The sequence below is a fragment of the Colias philodice genome, chromosome 20 (assembly GCF_061535455.1).
Source record: "Colias philodice isolate Cphi_HAF_F1 chromosome 20, ilColPhil1 Martin Lab GWU primary, whole genome shotgun sequence".
Taxonomy (NCBI): domain Eukaryota; kingdom Metazoa; phylum Arthropoda; class Insecta; order Lepidoptera; family Pieridae; genus Colias; species Colias philodice.
The window spans coordinates 7,372,571-7,392,853 of NC_143105.1; the positions used below are offsets into that span (position 1 = coordinate 7,372,571).

The 20,283-nt window shown below is 32.9% G+C and overlaps 1 protein-coding gene and 1 pseudogene across 2 annotated transcripts in view; one reads left to right on the plus strand and one right to left on the minus strand.

The window, feature by feature from the left end:
- Nucleotides 1-20,283, plus strand: part of cv-c (RhoGTPase activating protein) — a 239,407-nt gene that overhangs the window by 117,565 nt on the left and 101,559 nt on the right. The window lies entirely within an intron of this gene.
- LOC149479552 (uncharacterized) overlaps nucleotides 18,437-20,283 on the minus strand; it is a 217,863-nt pseudogene continuing 216,016 nt past the window's right edge. Inside the window, exon 2 of the transcript XR_016317231.1 lies at nucleotides 18,437-18,600. The product of XR_016317231.1 is annotated as an uncharacterized LOC149479552 (transcript). The remainder of the gene's footprint in view (nucleotides 18,601-20,283) is intronic.

The window sequence follows — 20,283 nt, forward strand, 5'->3', positions numbered from 1 at the left end:
AGCCAGCCTCTTGCCAATCTTCACAATGAACTCAGATTTTGCCTTATGGATCCTTTTCTTATACTGTCTGGAGGCAGCATTATACTTTTTTTTTAGGTATTTAGCTCTGGGATTTTTTTCTGCTGTGGCTTCTACCCAGGCCCGGAAACAATCTTGTTTTTGACGAGACGCTGCTTTACATGATTGTCCGAACCAGGGTTGAGACTTGCCGCCAATAGGTACCACAGAGTTAGGAATATAAAGTTCCATACCCTGCGTGACCACATCGGCAACAGAGTCAGCGCAAGCATCAGGATCCTCAGATGCAAAGCAAATTTGCCTCCATGGGTAGGATGCAAAAAAAGTACGCATCCCATCCCAATCGGCTGATCTGTAGTGCCAGACACGTCGATGGTTTGCTGGTCGCGGCCGAGACTGGTGTATTATTGGGACAGTACTATATAAGATAACTAATATAATATTATGTTCTCTCATTATTTCAAAAATCTTTCCACAGTCAAGTCTTTTCCACCGCATCAGTTGGCAATTTGCGTCACTTATTTGCCTCCACCAGTTAATCGCATGTTATTGGAGCAATTTCTAGACGAATGTAACAATTTTTTGGAGGTTTACCGCCCCAGCCATTACTGTATAATAGGTGACTTTAATTTAAGTGGCTTGGACTGGAGTATGTTGGGGGATGAAACAGCTGAATTTAAAATTCCTAATTTATATCAACCATTAGTAGATTTTATTTATTTGAATAATTTGAAACAACATAACCATGTTTATAATACGTCTAACCGGATTCTTGACTTAGTCTTGTCTAACATAAATTCTTGCATTGTATCTGAATCTCTTGACCCCTTAACTAATATAGATGTTTTACACCCCCCTTTAGATATTAACATTTCTTTTAATCGGGATTCGAATCTCATATATAATAAAGAAACAGCTTATTTCAATTTTCATAAAGCTAACTACGAAATTATATCTAAACTGCTAGGAGAATGTAATTGGAAAGATTTATTTGCAAATTCTCGGAACGTGGACGATATGGTTGAAGTCTTTTATAGTGTATTGAATAAAATTATTGTCGATAATGTACCAAATCACAAGCTTAAATCTAAAAACTTCCCTCCATGGTTCGACTATAGTCTAAAACGCAATTTAAATGAAAAACATCGTGTAAGACGTCGGTACAAAATTTTTAAAAATCCACGTGATGAGTTGCAGCTTAAATTGCTCAGTTCGAGATGCGAAAAGATGGCAAAGGATAACTATTCCCGCTACATGAAAGATCTGGAAAATAAATTTCACAGTAACCCTAAGCTTTTCTGGTCCTACATCAAATCAAAAAGAGGCGGCAGCAGCTCCTACCCTGCATCCATGACGAATGGATCAATAACCACCTCGGATGGAAATCATATTTGTGAGCTATTTTCTAGTTTCTTTGTATCAGTTTATACGAATGATAACAATATATTACACGACATTAATTTTGATAGCGAATATAATAAATATCAAAATGCTGCTTCTAGTATTCTTCACCAATTAGGAAATAATAATTTACATCTAAATACCCCCACTCTGAATTATCGGACGGTTCTAAGAAAATTGAAGAGTCTAGATAAACAGAAGGGTGCAGGTCCCGACGGAATACCTCCAGTGTTCATAGTGGAGTGTGCGGAGCAGTTGGCATGGCCCATCTTAAAAATTTACAACAAATCACTGTCTTCGGGTGTCTTTCCAACTAAATGGAAGCTTGCTAAAGTCGTTCCAATACATAAAACGGGTTCTATGGAATTAATCAATAACTACAGACCAATATCCATACTGTCATCTTTTGGAAAAATATTGGAAAGCTTAATTTGCCCATCATTGCAGAATCATCTCAAGCAATTCTTCAGTTTTAGTCAACACGGATTCATGCCATCTCGGTCCACCACGACTAACTTAGTGGATTTTTGTGAAAGTCTCTCTAGTTCCCTAGATCACAATGGGCAAGTCGATGTTATTTATACCGATTTCAGTAAGGCTTTTGACAAGGTTTCACACACATTGTTATTGAAAAAGTTACACATTTATGGAATCTCAAGTCAGTTCTTACAATGGTTTAATTCTTACTTGTCCAAGCGGAGGTTTTACGTCGTTGTTAATGGCTTCCGCTCTACATTACACTATATTAATTCTGGGGTTCCTCAAGGATCACATTTAGGCCCAATATTATTTAACACGTTCGTTAACGATATTCCTGACCTGTTATCTTTCTCAGAAAGTTTTATGTACGCTGACGATCTTAAGTTTTGCAGAACAATTGACACAATCGACGATTGTTACAAACTACAAAGTGACATAGACAAGCTTGTTGATTGGTGCAACTTTAATAAAATGGACCTTAATCCTAAAAAATGCTTCTTAGTGAGATTTGCACGCAAGAGAAATCTGATACGTCACAATTATGTTATAAAATCTGAGATTGTCCAAGAGCTAGAGCAAATAAAAGATTTAGGTATCGTTTTCGATAATAAATTAACTTTCATACAACACATACACCAGATTGTTACACGTGCGGCCAAAATGTTGGGCTTTTTGATACGCAACATTAAAGATTTACAAAACCCTTCATCAAAGATATCGTTATTCAACAGCCTAGTCCGTAGCATATTAGAATACGGCTCTGTAGTCTGGAGACCACACTATGCGTGCCATTCCTTACGTGTGGAAAGGATCCAAAGGAGATTTCTATTGCACCTAGTCTTTACAAGTGGTAAATCAAAGAAACAGCTACCGTCCTATAAAAAACAACTTTCTTTTTTTAAAATGACTTCTTTGAATAATCGTAGAATTATGATGGATATACTTTTTGTCTCAAAATTATTTAATTACAAAATTGATTGTCCCCAAATACTGCAAAGACTCAACATAAGAGTGCCTTCTAGGTACCCACGTAAGGTTTTGCTACCACTTTGTCCTCCTCTTCGCAGAACTGTGTCAGGCCGTAATTCTCCAGTTCCGAGATTTTGCAAAACTATTAATAATCACTGTGAGCTTTTTGACATCTTTTCGGATTCCCCCAGCAAACTCCGCAAAATACTTCAAGATTTTTTTTTAAACTTATGAATAAGATTTACTGTATACTTTTTTCTATTGTAATTAATTTTCTTTTTTTTTATATGTACTTAATTAAAAACTGCTTTAACATTTTTGCATGATGTGTTTGCCTGTAAGTGTTTGTTACATTTATCATGTTTATTTTTGTGTTTTAAAATTTTTGTATTGAGTAAAATGTAAACAAACGTTGGTAAACCAATAAATAAATAAATAAATCTTTAAAAAATTACATAACATTTTTAACTAAACATCCTGACCACGTTCTCACTTTATTATTATCACACAAAAAGTAAAAGTTACTCTAACTGGCTGAAAACAAGTGACTAATTAAAAAAGTAAAAGGCCAATGACCGCGGGCATTGTTGTGATAGCAATTCGCTATCAATTAAAATGTAGAGGAAATATAGAATTAGGAAGTTAAATGTGGGCCTTGTTAATAAACTTAATTGATGTTTATTGCAAGCGTAATTTGTGTGCGCGGTTCTATGAAGCTTGTTACTTTGTGATGGATTAAAGGGACACCGAGACATGGACAACGTTATATAATACTAGCTGTGCTCCGCGGTTTTACCCGCAGTGCCCCGCTCCTATTGGTCTTAGCGAGATGATATAATATGCCCTATAGCCTTCCACGATAAATGGGCTATCTAACACCCAAATAATTTTTCAAATCGGACAAGATTAGCGTTCAAACAAACAAACAAACTCTTCAGCTTTATAATATTAAGTATAGATAGTATAGATTATGTATATTTAAAAACTAGTATTTCCACCCGGATTGACTCGAGATATAATTAATATCTTAGGATATACAGAATTAAATAATGGTCTCTTGGTGACAGAATGTTCGAAATCATTCAAGTGGATGCGTAACAAACATATAAAAAATACAATCTTTTCTTATTATCAATAGAGATTTAAGAAAGGAACCAATTTTATAATATCGTCTATAATGTTTCTATAGGTTCTGATAGACAGATAGCATTACTGAAATCTAATATGAGTAAAAAAATTAATAAAATTGATTGCTATTTATAGTGTGGCTCGATAGATGCATATTTTAAAATCACAAGCATATTAACATACCTTTTATCTTATCATTTTCCCTCTACCAGTCAAAAAAAATTTATATCGTGGCAGAAAATATTTTATTTACAGGGCGTATAATATAGGTATAACTCATAATAAGTCTTTTCAAAGTGTAACATTATTGCATATCAAAAGAAAAAAATAAGTTATAAAAATAAAATAAAATAATGTACAACAAAAACCTCGTATTCGAAACACCTCGATTAAACATTACATTGAATAAAAGTAATCACGGAGTTTTCAGACAAGTCAATTTTACTGATTTGCAATTCTAAACAGCTTTCCTAAGCTTTTATAGATAAGTGTTACATTGAACAGAATAATTTGCGTGTATAAATGCCAATTACAGACGCTATACGTTAAATCATTTATGGGTGAAATTACTTTTATACGCAATATAAAGAAAGTATGTTTTTATGTAATTTTTATAATCAAAATTTAATGGAAAGTACTAAACTAAACCAAGCAGAGAGATAGGTAAATAATTAAATATGTATGGATGAAGGAGTAGTGATTTCATTGTCATCGATATTATATAGTCAAGAAACTATTAGGTATTAATTTTGTTTATTATTTGTTTTGTTCGCTGATGATCTTGACGTAGGTACACGTCAATTGAAATGTTACATTTTTGAGGCCTAATCTTGCGTTTTTTAGAGGACGCAATTTTCAAAAAAATAAATCTAAAAATAAATCTATTATATCAAAAAATTAAATTGCGTCCTCTAAGAAACGCGACCCCAAATGTAACTTTTCAATGGACTAACTGTAGATTTATAAGACCGGGAATGAAACAGTTTTGCAAGTCAGAATGTCCTAATGACACGTATAAATATATCTACAACAAATAATTCATCTAATTATAGAGTTTAGTCTAAATAATTTTTAGACTTTTTATTTATTTAAGACACTTTATTGTAGATTCCCACAATATTAACATATAAATAACGTAACGAAAAAAGCATGGTGAGTGTAAAAAAGGCCGCCTTATAGCTATAAGTAGATATAAAGCACTATCTTCCTTTAAAAAAAAATGAATTAGAAATAATAATATTTCTAACGTTAAATTATTTCATTTTCTTGCATTCTTTGAAGCTACTTTATATAAAACACTAGATTTCCACTCGCGGCTTCGACCGCGTTTTCAAAGGAAAACTCGCATAGCTCCCGTTCCCGTGGGATTTCCGGGATAAAACCTATCCTATGTGTTAATCCAAGTTACCCTCTATATGTGTGCTAAATTTAATTGTAATCGGTTCACTAGTATTTGCGTGAAAGAGTAACAAACGCACACACACACACACACACACACATCCTCACAAACTTTCGCATGTATAATATCAGAAGGATAATATTTGGTAAACAAACAAATCAATGAAAAGTGTTCTACAAATAAACTGCTCTCACTTCTCAAAAGAGCTTCTAATACAGCAATTCCAATTATTCCAATCAAGAACTGATAGGATTCGTTTATTGCTTTAATTGAATCTGGTTGTTTTAGAAAAGGAATAAATTGAATACAGCGTCAGTTCTTAACGAATGTTTGAAGGTCTAATGATTAGGTTAGATTATTGGCTTTAATTTTAAAGGTCAAAAGATTCAATTTGGTTTTTGTTTACATATAAATATAAAATTACGAATGTTAATTCTAGTCTATGGGTCTGTACAATTTATTGTCTGTTACCTGAATTAAATGTTATAAAAAAAAATAAAAAATAAAATAAATCTATTACTTAACATAGATTTATTAACATTCGTAATTAAGACTAATTACGTAACTGTTATAAAGAGTTTGTTCGTTTGAACGCGTAATCTCAGGAACTACTGGTCTGATTTGAAAAATTATTTCAATGTTAGATAGCCCATTTATCGAGGAAAGCTATAGAGTATAGACTATAAATCATAACGCTAAGATCAACAGGAGCGGAGGAATGCGGGTAAAACCGCAGGGCACAGCTAGTATTCTATATAATTAATGAAAAGGATAATTTATACGTACAATTCGCGGTTACACAAAGAGATTTATTTTCCAATTGATATTTGGTCGATTTTAAACGAATGAAAACAATATGCTATTTCATGTATTATTTTATGATATAATATGTATTACGTATTTTGTGAAGTGTCTATTTTTCGCTAAGGCTATCTAAAACTGTGTTAATCACAGACATGTATACATGTCTGTGGTGTTAATATTCATCAGATACTTTTTGAAATTTGATCCATAAAACTCGAAAAGTTTTAGTTTTAGTTCAGTTCATTTGAACTTGATAATATTCACCAACATTTTAAAGAGGCACAAAATTATTAAAACTCGTGGTGTCAATTGCAAAGACAGTACCTATTTCATCCAATATTTAATCTTCTATTTATCGACTCCATAGTATTTCATTATTAAAAAAGAGCATTTTTACTGAGCTCACGCGTCATAAGTAAAACTTCGTTGGCAAGATGCAAAGATACCAAAATCGTCGCTTTACTTCATGACGTGACGACTGACGGTATTGCAATTACGCGACATTGAACTCTCAACGCGCCTAAAGAAGTTTCACTTCAATATTACCTATATATTAAATCGTTATAAAAAGTTAATAGATTTAGGCGTGAAACGTTACAGACAGACAGACATACGCATTAATATCAGTTGATTTATGGCACAAATTAACATTACACACATAGACACTTAGTGATTATGAGCGTGGGTTTAACAATTGAGTGTACTCAACTCATCAACGCGTTGTACTCAGAAATTGAACTTTCAACGTTTTGCAATAACATAGAAATTGATTCTGAATTATAATAGCACATTTTGATGAGCTTTATTCAAGAACTAGCTTTCCGCCCGCGGCTTCGCCCGCGTTTTCAAAGAAAAACCCGCAAGTTTCCCGTTCCCGTGGGATTTCCGGGATAAAACCTATCTATGTGTTAATCCAAGTTACCCTCTATATGTGTGCTTAATTTCATTGTAATCGGTTCAGTAGTATTTGCGTGAAAGAGTAACAAACACACACACACACATCCTCACAAACTTTCGCATTTATAATATTAGTAGGATTACATAATATTTGGAAAATATCTTTAGTCTTTGAATCTTTTTAAAAAGAAGTAAGTTTTTTCCGTTTCTGTGTCTTCAGCATACATAGCAGTAGCGTAGGTAGGTACCTATAGTTATAAAATTTGTATTTATGGTATTTTCTTTAAATAAGTTATATTTATGGTTTAAAAGATTGTCCCCAAGTATAAAAAATAAATGTTAAGGCCTGTTTTCCTTTGGTTTTGCGGAAATTAACGTTTTTTCACTTCAGTATTTTTTACAGGCAAGAAGTTAATCAACTGTCACTGCCAGACTAATCTTGAAAGATAGTTTATTAAATATAGTTTTAATAAAGTTCATAACGAGCCTAATAATTTAGATCCCAAAAAACACACTTGAACTCTTCCTACAGAAAACATAGCAAAATAAAAGCAAAATAAATTAGATAGTTCATTTATCGAGGAAGGCTATAGGCTATATATCATCACGCTACAACCAACAAGAGTGGAGCTACGGGGGTGATACGGGATACCGCGCGGAACAGCTAGTTGTAGTATAATTAACTTGCAGTATCACTATCACTACATAGTATAAAACAAAGTCGATTTCCGCTGTCTGTCTGTCCCTGTATGCTAAGATCTTGAAAACTACACAACATATAATTTTAGGCTTGTTACCGGCACCGTCCGGTTGCCTGGAAGAGTTTACTTCTAATTGATAAGGCCGTCTAATAAACTATACTGTACTTTGCTTTGTATACATTCGTTATGAGTTACCCATGTATAATTGTATAGTTTGAATAAAGAGAAATAAATAAAAACAGATAAAAATAAACATTTTGTGCATTGTTTTTATAGTAGATAGAGTGAATCAAGAGGAAGTTTCCAATGTCTATAACATGCATTTCTGTGCAAAAACGTATGTTAGCAGCTATTTAGTACTTATCAATACTATATCCACATAATAACGAATCGCAAGTCATTTAGAAAACAGATGTGATCTCTACGGGGAATTAGCCGCAAATAAAATTGCAATCACCTTTCAACGGATGCTATAAAAAGATATGACACGCGTGCTTAGCATGGCGTGTCGATTATTGTGTTATATTTTATGGCCAATCTTCACAATGGGCAGCGTTGGCCCAACAAATGATCGTCGATGTTTGCCGCGAATACCTATGAATAAACATCTACAATGACGGCTAATCATAGACATTTAGGCCCTCTACACTATCGTGATTGCCCCTACTCGCCCAACGCTGCCCATTGTGAAGAAGGCCCATTGTAGAGCTTCTGCCTGCTGCTTTACTCGTTTGATGTGACACCTTTTGAAATATGTTTTATTTATTATTATTATTTATTATTAGTTTAAAGGTTTATTTATATTTTGTATAAAGATGCATCCAAATTTCTGATGCATCCTTAGTTATACAACATCGTTCTTCTCCTACATTATACGTAACTTAATAAAATTCTATAAGTAGTACATTAAAATATATGTTTTATCTAAAAAGGGCTATATCGCTTTGCCATAACATTGCCCTGATCAGGCAAAATATTTTATTTGTAGTTTATTTTCTTAAAATTATGAGTATAATTATAAAACACTACAATAATGGATACATAATTGAAACTTTGTGTATTCAAATCTAGTTCTGTGACACGACCTTTGCAAGAAACTTCGTCCGCATATAAACGATGTAATTATATCTATAATTCACAACAATCTTACAATCGCAACGAAAAACGAAAGTATAGAAAGCAGTTTTTGCATAAACGCCACATAAAAATATTATAATAACTACAGAAACGTCAAATATATTTTCACAACACTGGTCGTGCAAGGAAATTATTATACGACTAAATTAAATGTCGCATCGTATTAATCAAAATAAACTTTCATTACGAACAAATTGGGTTTAGATTAAGCAATATTTTATGGCCACTTAGTGTTAATTCTGGTGATTTTTTACGTTTCTAATTTGCATAATGGGGCCGGGTATTTGGAATAAAAACTAACACGATGAATGTATGTTTTGCTCATCAATGTAATTGATCGTATACATCGATACTGGTACGAATCGATCAAAATATCATTACGAGTGTGGTCTAAGTTATAAGCGTTTACTTTCCTGAACTAGGAGTGGTTTAAATTTGTTTATGCTTTAAAAAATTGCGTATCATTTTGTTATGTTATAAACTAATTGACTAATTTGACTTGAGATTTCAATGTGAAATTCTAAATTAAAGCATCGAAAATATCTGTAATAAATTTTATAAAGTACATATTCTGCAAGTACGTATGACATTTATTTAAGCGCCTACTTCAAATTTATGTATATTTCATATGTAAATTATTGTAATGTTTCACTTACATCTTATAAATGTCATACAAAGCCCACTTCTAATTTCATAATTCAAATATCTAAAAGTACTTTTAGCTAGTCACCCATACCTTGCGCCATCATCAAAACCCACTTACTCTTATTTACATAGCGCGCGTACAATGGATCACATCCTGTATTACAGCTACGACCTCATGTGAACAATAGAAAATGTAGTTACATTTTTTATAATGATCTTTTAAGTTTTAAATATAATATACCCCGCGGCGACTTAGAAATCAAAACCATTTTGCGACTTTGCTTATGTTGTAGATTTCATTTGCATGTTCGTATTAAAGATTTATAAATTTCTCTCTTTATTTTTATTGCATTTGAATTTTGGTGAAGCTAGTCAATTCGTGATAATACTTTATCAATCCACTTTTCTCTTTCTAGTAATACCCATACAAATTATGCTTTTTTATATTATGTTGACACGTTTTGTTAATTTTTGTTTTACTATTTCGAGAACATCATATTCCGAGTGATGTACTTCAATATTTGTTGAATGATTTTTATAAATTTAAATAGAAATGCTTATTTTTCATTCATAATATTACTTTCAGCAAATTTTCAAAAAATATGTATAGCAAACGAATGCATTCGATCAATATACCTACTAGAAATTTATTATTAACTAGCTGCACTCCGGGGTTTCACCCGCGTGGGTCCCCTCCTGTTGATCTTAGCGTGATGATAATTATATTATAGCCTATAGCCTTCCTCGATGAATGGGCTATCTAACACTGAAATAATTTTTCAAATCGGACCAGTAGCTCCTGAGGTGAGCGCGTTCAAACAAACAAACTAACAAACTGTTCAGTTTTATAATATTAGTAAAGATAACTAGCTGCTCCGCGCGGTTTCACCCCCGTGGCTCCACCCCTGTTGGTCGTAGCGTGATGATATATAGCCTATAACCTTCCTCGATAAATGGGCTATCTAACACCGAAAGAATTTTTCAAATCGGACCAGTAGTTCCCGAGATTAGCGCGTTCAAACAAACAAACAAACAAACTCTTCAGATTTATAATATTAGTATAGATATGCTATAGGCACTATTTTATTAATATGCTATATTATTCCAACCGCGAAAATAAAGGATAATTTTCATATTGAAACGACGAAAAAATCAAAAACAAAAATCATTTGAGAAACATCGCTTTTTGCCTTGTAACCAAGCCATAGCAAGTTCATTCACTTGGACGTAATTAGGGCAAAACAGACGCTCTATAAACAGTCAAGCCCCATTAATTTGTCGTTAAGAGATATAACAATTGTTTTTATACAGAGATAAAACTGGCTAAGATCGCGTAATATCTTCTCATAATAGAAACCAGCACTAGATCGTTGTTCCTTTAAAAGATTGTCTTTTTTGGATATCCGTATAGCTTAATTTTACGGTGATGTGCTTCTTTGTGTAGGTTAACCAAAAGGGTCTTGGTACTTTATCTATATTATTTGATTTTATTCACAAAATTTTGCGTCCACTACATATGCGAACAAATGTGGGCAATTTATATTATTTTATAGACTGCAATCTGTATGTTAATACCAAGTTTTTGCCAATTTGTTCAGTAGCTATAACTGAATAACTTTATTTAAAAGAAAATCATACCATCCTATTATTTACAACTAGCATTCCGCCTGCGGCTTCGCCCGCGTTTTCAAAAAAAACCCGCATAGTTCCCGTTCCCGTGGGATTTCCGGGATAAAACCTAGCCTATGTCACTCAGAAATGATGTAGCTTTCCAACAGTGAAAGAATTTTTCAAATATGCCAAGTAGTTTCGGAGCCTATTCAATTCATACAAACAAACAAACAAACAAAAAATCAAACCTTTCCTCTTTATAATATTTGTATAGATATTTTTTACTATTAACATTGACAAAATTCGAGGGAAAGGGAAACTATATTATTTTAGCTGTGATACCAATTGCTAGAACCTTTTTTTTCTTTTCGCATATAAATCAAACGTCCGCTCTACCACCACCTATATCCATGGCGAATCAAGCCATTCATACAGACCATCTAATTGCGCCTAGGTTGTGTACTCACGATCTCGTTTCCCGCAATTTGCGTAGCAAGTAAACGTACGCCACCAAGCCGTGTAATTACGAACGAGTGGTCACGAACAATGGCGAGTGGTAATTGTCGCTTGTGCACCCAGCCTTACAACCGATTCGTTTGTAATTATGTTATTATGGGCGGTAATAAATGTGTCGTAATATCGGATTTTTTAACGTCTGGAAGAGTTAAAAGTACATAGAGATGAGTAAGTAATAGAAGCCGCAGCTCTAGCATAATTTTGATACTAGCTATGCTAAGATGATGAATTCAGGTTTCGTTCCCATAATTTTACTACTAAGTGTTCAAAACCCTTGGACTTTTCATTCGCTGATCTAAATTATATCTCAAATAATTTCAATGACCAGGCTAATAACGATTGTATTTCATTGTCACGAATAGCCACATTGATTAACGAACAGTCCTATTCCTGGAAACCTTTTCATTAGAGTATCCTGTGCCGCATTTTCTCAGCTGTAGCTTATTTCCATACTAAGAAAACGAACTTTACAATCATACATCAACTTCCCTAAACTTTAGCACCTCAAACAAGAACCACGCACATAACAACATTCGGCAGATCGATGTGATTACATGTGATTCCGTTACACACGTGTTCATCGCTATTCCACCAGCGTCAGGTACGTGAATGACTCCGTTTTTTGTATTGTTGCACGGCGAGGCCATGTATATTTATCTTTGCACGATCTAGCGTGGCGTGCATACAGAGTCATGTGCATTCTTGAATGGGGCTTAATTAATTCGTGGTGTGTTTGCTGTACGAATGGTACTAATTATTGAATTTCTCTTAATTCCTCAAGTTTTATAAACTGTTTTTTAGGACTTAAGAAAAGGCTCAAACTGGAAACTATTTATTAGGTACAGGTTGGAAAACATTGATTAGGTAGGTACTTAATACGATTAGACTTTGTTAGAAGCGCTTTTGAGTCGTCAAAATACAGAAAAATAATAATTTACCACCGGTTTGGCAGGCAGTTTCTACAAAGAAGTACCTGCAAGAAACTCTGTAGTTGCTCGTCATATCACTGTTTACATTAAACATAAATTTTATATTAAACAGAAATCATTGTTATCACTGAAATGGTAAGTAACTATAAGGTACCGACTCTCTGGAGGCATTACCGCGAAGCCATCATCAATCTTTATTTTTGTATGTCATCCCATCTTTGTATAGAAAACGAGTGGATTTTTTACATAGATAAGAATGCTCTATATTTATTTTACTCTCGTTATTCATAATAAGACAATATCCATACAAAATTTTCAGATACTTTGCAATTTGCTCATACCTGCCTATTGCTATTTTCCTAAATAAATGTTACCTTGATATTTCTACTTGCCTAAAAAAATATTATGATATTTTTGGTAGCATACCCAGATTCCGTTTATAGGAACCCGCATGGCATACGTCCATTAACCACAAAGGATTTTTCGAATGCCAGTCGACGTCTGAAGCAATTTTATTGTTAGGGTTCCGTAGCCAAAATGGCAAAAACGGAACCCTTATAGTTTCGTCATGTCCGTCTGTCCGTCTGTCCGTCTGTCCGTCTGTCACAGCCGATTTACTCGGAAACTATAAGTACTACAGTGATGAAATTTGATGGGAATATGTGTTGTATGAACCGCTACAAAAATATGACACTAAATAGTAAAAAAAAGAATTGGGGGTGGGGCCCCCCATACATGTAACTGAGGGATGAAATTTTTTTTTTCGATGTACATACCCGTGTGGGGTATCAATGGAAAGGTCTTTTAAAATGATATAAAGTTTTCTAAAAAACATTTTTCTTAAAGTGAACGGTTTTTGAGATATCAGCTCTCAAAGTCGTAAAAAGTATGTCCCCCCCCCTCTATTTTTATAACTACGGGGTATAAAATTCTAAAAAAAATAGAGGTGATGCATGCTAATTAACTCTTTCAACGATTTTTGGTTTGATCAAAGTATCTCTTATAGTTTTTGAGATAGGTTGATTTAACTGTAATTTATTATATTTGCTGCTACGGAACCCTTTGTGCGCGAGCCCGACTCGCACTTGGCCGGTTTTATTTTTATTAATGGTAGTGCGGCAGAATTGTTCGCATTTTAAAGGTATATTGTGATAAGCACGCTTGAATGTCCAACAAAAAGGTTTGTTGTTTTCTAAAGAATATTTCTAGGTATTTAAAAATATCTTTAAGTATATTTTGTACAGAAAACATGTCTAAAACTTTTTGGAAATGATATCTAATATGTGGATCCTAAGTTTAGTTCAACCTAGGAAAAGATCTTTACTGATATAAATAAAAAAATAAATATATATTATAAGGCTTCCCATTCATCAGTATCAATTTGAGAAACAGAACTCAGAAAAAATCCTGTTATAATTTAAACTGTCCAACAAAGATACAAATAAATTATCTTCACCTTATAATAATAATTTTCCTAAATATAAGCTTTTCATATATTTCACAATGTATCTAAATACTCAGATCCAAAACTACGCGTCTAGTGTAGCAGAGTGTAGCCAACATAATAAGCTAGTAGCTAAATACCGTAATGGTATAATTTGCATTTCCCACTAAAGCCCGTAAAAGCACGTTAAGGTTTCACCGCTTTGGAAAATTGATGGTATTGTATGCCCCCAGGCGAACCATTTGAGATAACACTTGAACGCTTTTAGCTGCTTGTGAATAAGTTATCAAATGGTTGGATTTTACTTTTTATTATGTAGTTACCGCGAAAAATTATTCCCTTTCATTTTGCATAATTTCCATTCCCAAACTTACACGAAAAGAAGGTAGAATATTTAAAAAATTAAACAGTAAGAACGTAAAGTATTTTGATTCAATTATTTAGAAATAATACTAATTTTTATAACGACATCAAGTAAAACCACCTTTGGGCTAGTTATGTAAAATACCTATATTAGGTAACTACGTTAAAAAACAGTAAATAAATAAACGATTATATCCTTCCATAGTAAATAAATTAATTAAGTCATCAATCACATCCAACTTACACACACAATATTGTAATAAACCACGTCGTTGAATATCAATATAACTATATAATCGGATATAGGAAGCATCTAGAAAGCGCATATGCATGCATCCGCTTCCTAGCACGATCTCATGCGTTATGCATGCGGCCTATCCATGTACATGCTATTGTAGACAGTCGATCGGCATATGCTAGGTATGTATGGGTACGTCAATTGTTAATTATAATGCTAGCTAGCCCGCTGCTTCGCCCGTTTTATTTGTAACTTTACAAGAAACACTTTGCCTGTAAAACAACTGCATCAAAATATGTTGAGTAATTTGAAATGTCTGCACAGACAGACAAACAGTGGGAAGCGATTTTGTTTTATACAATGTAGTGACGTATTGATTACAGGAGTTATAATATTTTCTTATATTATTAAGATTATTAAGATGTGTTTTTTAAGAACTTACTAGCTTATCCGACAGACATTATCTTGACACCTTTAAAAGATGAGTGTTATATCTTTCGAAAGTTTCATAATTATCTGCGTAACTTTCCTAATTTTCTTGAAAACTTCGTATTATAAAATTAAAGTTACAGTCTGCAAAGAGTTTTCTCACTTAAATAATTCTTAAATAAACAACTGTTTTAGAGCGCCCAGTAACAGGTCAGATACAATAAAATTTGAAGGACGATGGCTGTAAGATTCAACTCACGTAGGAATTTCAAAGGTTACCTGCGACCCATTGTGATAAAAGAGTAAATTATGGCTTATCTTACCGACTTCAGAAATTAATTAATGTACAATGCAATGGGTCTTCTTATGTGTTAAATTTAGAAAAATTCAAAAGGTTTACTTTGATATTTTTATTAGAATCTATTTTTCGAGTTGCGATATTCTCGTTCAGATTAAAGTGACATAATGAAGTGAAATTCGACAAAGAATACTTTGAGCAATTGAAAACAAAATATTAGTCAAAAATCTTAGTTGAGCTGTGTTGCAGAGTACCTGTAGATTTCTATTACAACATACAAACACATTATTTTTAAATTACATAGTAAAACTACCAACCAAGTACGAGAATTTAATTTTACAACACAATAACATTGTTCAATATTAAAATTACGTTACGAAGAATAATTTATATAATAAAATATATAAGGGAATGAAAAAAACACACTTTTGTATTTTATTATGTCATCTTGTTTACCATTATAAAAGAAAATACATCCTCAACGTTATTTGGTTATTTAATGTTCAACTCATTAACCTCAGGAGCACTTTATTTAAAAGCTTTTCTGCTTAAATTTAATAATAAACCGCACATGAACCCTCGTTATATTTCAGGAAAATCTGAGAAAACGTCAACAATAATATGGCAAAAATATGTTAAGCTTATTCCAAAATTTAATCTTACATATATAATGTATTTAATTATCTTAAATTGTTATCAAGATTCAATAATTATCTAAAAAACAATTTTGAAACTTGAAGGCATTTCTTTTTTCTATTTATCTGCACCGACTTTACTAAAATTTGGTGAAAAATAAGGTTGGTACCTACTACGTTACCTCGGCGGTAGCTTACGTAGGTTAGCACGCAAAAGAGTCAGTTGATAAATAATATAATACACCTAAGATTTAATTTTAATCTATTTTGCAGCGCTTGCCAAAAAAGGTTAGTTATATACAATACATCTCTTGTTTCAATGAATATTAGACTTGTAAATGAATAACGTGAACTCCTTACTGATTCAGCACCTACTTAAGAAAGAAAGAAAGAAAAGAAAGAAAAAAACGTTTATTTAATGGCACATAGCCTCACACGTACATAATTCAAAGCAATTTATACAATACTTATAATACTTACTTACTACAATACTTAAAAATACACATTGAAGTGTGTAGTCTGTGAAGCATGATGCCATTAAAAGGGGAAATCACTCGGTGAACATCTGTGACGTAAACAAAAAAAAAACGTCACAGCACCGATTTTCAGTGAGCCCCGAGAGCAATACTTCGTCATAATATATTTTAATTAAAGAAAAGAAAATAAATACAATATTAATAGTATAATGTAAAATATAGACATAATAATATACTATAATATATATACACACATACACGTATTATAATATATTACATATAAAAGAATTTAATGCATAATTACGACGTGCTAAATACATTTCCCACGCAAATTACATTACGAAAACATTAAGAAGTGCAACATCTTAGTTTCAAAATCCATCCGATCAGTCGTGACCCTGCGAACGCCTACAGTCCATTGTCCTAAACATTACGAGCATAACACCATTACTGTAACTTAGCCTTTAAATTTTTGAATATAAGGGTGTTTTTCCCGTGGTAGTATTTAAGAAAGTGTAGTTGGTTGTGTAGTGTTCTGGTGAATTAGCGTCGTAGTTCGGTCATTAATTCATCATAGGTTTCAACATCGTGTAGTCATTACTTGTATCTGCGTATCTCTGTCTTATTATCAAGCGCTTAGTTTATTGTGATCGATTGTTTTGATAATGTTAAGTTATATGATAAGGCCATGTTTAGGAAGATTATTTCGGTATGTGAAACTGTTTGGCTAAATATTATGACGGTGTAGTCGGTGTAGACGGTGTAATGAAAGTAGAAACTGTACTAACAAACAAGTGATGTCTTCTTGGAATAACATCTTTTAATTTCTTCTCTTTGCTTTTTCTTTATGAATATACAAGTGGAAAGAGAACTATATTCAAAGGTTAACAAATTTCAATCAACCACCTTCATAAACTTTCTCTTATTTTTAGTGGGTTCCATCTAAAAGCGAATTAAATATAATATTGAAAGTCAAAGAATACAAATTGGTAGAGGCGATACGCAATTGATTTGACACTAGCTGCGCCCCGCGGTTTGCTGCTTCTGTTAACCTTATCGTTATGTTATATAGCCTCTAGCCTTCCTTGATAAATGGGCTATCTAACACCGTAAGAATTTTGAAAATCAGACCAGTAGTTCCTGAGATTTGCACGTTCAAACAAACAAACTCTTCAGCTTTATAATGTTAAGAATAGATTTAAAATTTCCTATCAATATTTCCTTACCATTAATTACGTTCATCATTCTGGAAGTCCTGATTAAAGTATTAATAGCATTAACAAGTCTCCATAGGGTATAGGATATTTGACCTCATTTTAGCGGAAGCTCGTTAGTTCTAGTTATTTCACCCTTAGACCACATCAAAGGAGGCTTAAATTGAGTTATACTCGTGTCGTCAGACTTAATGTTAAACAAGCTTATAGTAGAGATGAGCCGTTTATATTATGCTCCTAGTTATTTTTTTTTGTGTGGTGGAAATATTTGAATTTATACCTTAGGGCGTTTTGCTGATTACATTTATTTACTAGCTTTCCGATCGCGGCTACGCCTGCTTTGTTTAAAACCATAGAGATTTCTGTTATCTGTGTTTAAAACCTTATAAATTATATACTAAAATCTTCCTCTTGAATATGCTATCTTTTAAAAAAACCGCATCAAAATCTGTTGCGTAGTTTTGAAAATTTAAGCATACATAGGGATAGAAAAAGCGACTTTGTTTTATACTATGTGCCTAGTGATTACAATTTACAATTAATTCGGAAACATCAATCACATCAATTAAAACATCAAAAGCAAGAATGATGAATTGTTAAATGTTTGTTACTCTATATACAAATACTGCTTATGGGATATCGATGAAATTTGGCTTAAAGATAGATTTAAGTCTACATCAGTATATATGATTTTATTGTTAAACTAGCGGTCCGCCCCGGCTTCGCCCGTGGTACATATGAAAAATAGATGTTGGCCGATTCTCAGACTTACCCGATATGCACAGAAAATTTCATGAGAATCGGTCCACCCGTTTCGGAGGAGTATGCAGACTAACATTGTGACACGAGAATTTTATATATAAGATATCTGCGTACTGTACGAGTAAAACTATGGAATGAAACTCAAAATAACTCAATATACTCACAATTACATGTTATATTCATGCCTCAGTTATTATATGAAGTATTTTTTATAGCTATATGTACATAAAGAAATTTACGATCTTATTCATAAACGTAGCTACTATAAGCTGGCAATAACTATTGAAAGTGTTGTCGTTATCACTCACATGCCTCTTTTAGATTCAATAAAGTTGACAAAAAATAAGTAGATATTAGAACATATTAGAACACTAGTAGGTATCTTACAGAAAGTGTATAAAAGAGGAAATGTATATTGTACTAGCTGTACCGCGCGGTTTCACCCGCGTGGCTCCGCTCCTGTCGGTCTTAGCGTGATGATATATAGCCTATAGCCTTCCTCGATAAATGGGCTATCTAACACCGAAAGAATTTTTCAAATCGGACCAGTAGTTCCCGAGATTAGCGCGTTCAAACAAACAAACAAACTCAGCTAATATTATAGTATAGATGTATAAAATTGTATTCACAGTACAGCAATACATTAAAAAAGGTAAATATGTAGTCTTAAGTAAATAGTAAGTCTCTTCTTGATTGTGAGGTATTTTTCTATTGGAAAAAAAGTAGAAAATACACTGAAAGTATGCGGAAAATATTTGTTCGTGCACAACAAACTATAAGGGTTTTTTTCATCATTAAAAGGAACCCTAAAATACAATAGTGGTTCACAGTAAATTGCCAAATCTCTATCCGATTGAAGAGTACTCTGAAAATTAGGTTAGCGTATTTTTGTTCGCTAGACATATTATAAGGCCAAGTGGCTTCGTTTATTATTCTTGTAAAGTATTACGTCATTACCTCTAAATATTAAATTTTTAAAGTGTATTTGACCCGGTCTACTATTTAATAAAATAGCATCAGAAATTGCATTGTGTTGCGTAAAATGTTTGTTCTATATAATTTTTTATTTGTAACTAGTAGTCCGCCCCGGCTTCGCCCGTGGTACATATTTACGTTTTCTCTACATAAGAACCAACCTCGTACTTCAAGGAATATAATTAAAAAAGAATTATCGAAATCGGTTCAGCCGTTCTCGAGTTATGCGCTTACCAACACATTTTGCGATTCATTTTTATATATAAGATTACAAAGAATTAATAAACTGATTTAACTTGAATGGAATATGAGTTTTATTTTTGTAACCAACCTAAGCACCCGCGGTATTATAGCTGTATTCATGGAAATTTAATCACGATGAGTAAATCCAGTCTTATTTATTTACCTATCATTATTTGCAATAATCAATAGTGTTAAAATTTATACTTTTACTCCACGAATATTTGGCTATCATCATTTCATGCACTTCCAATTAAACCTTAAAACGCACCTGAATTGCCACAGAACAAACAAATCCAGAAATCAAACAAGATATTACATACATTACCAACATGCTCCACTCAAACACTGAACACAACGATGGATTGGACGTATGCAAATTGAAAATCCATTTTCATTTAGTATGCAAATTCGAAGTTGTAGAGCTTGTAATCTCTGTGTACTATGAATACTGAAATGGCAGACTTAAATGGGCTTTCTGTAAGCCCAATGTTATAGATTTCCGTGAGAGCCTGGATTTGAAAAATATCCGGTATTTACCGGAGTCCTGAAGTGAATCTGGTTAAGCTATTGG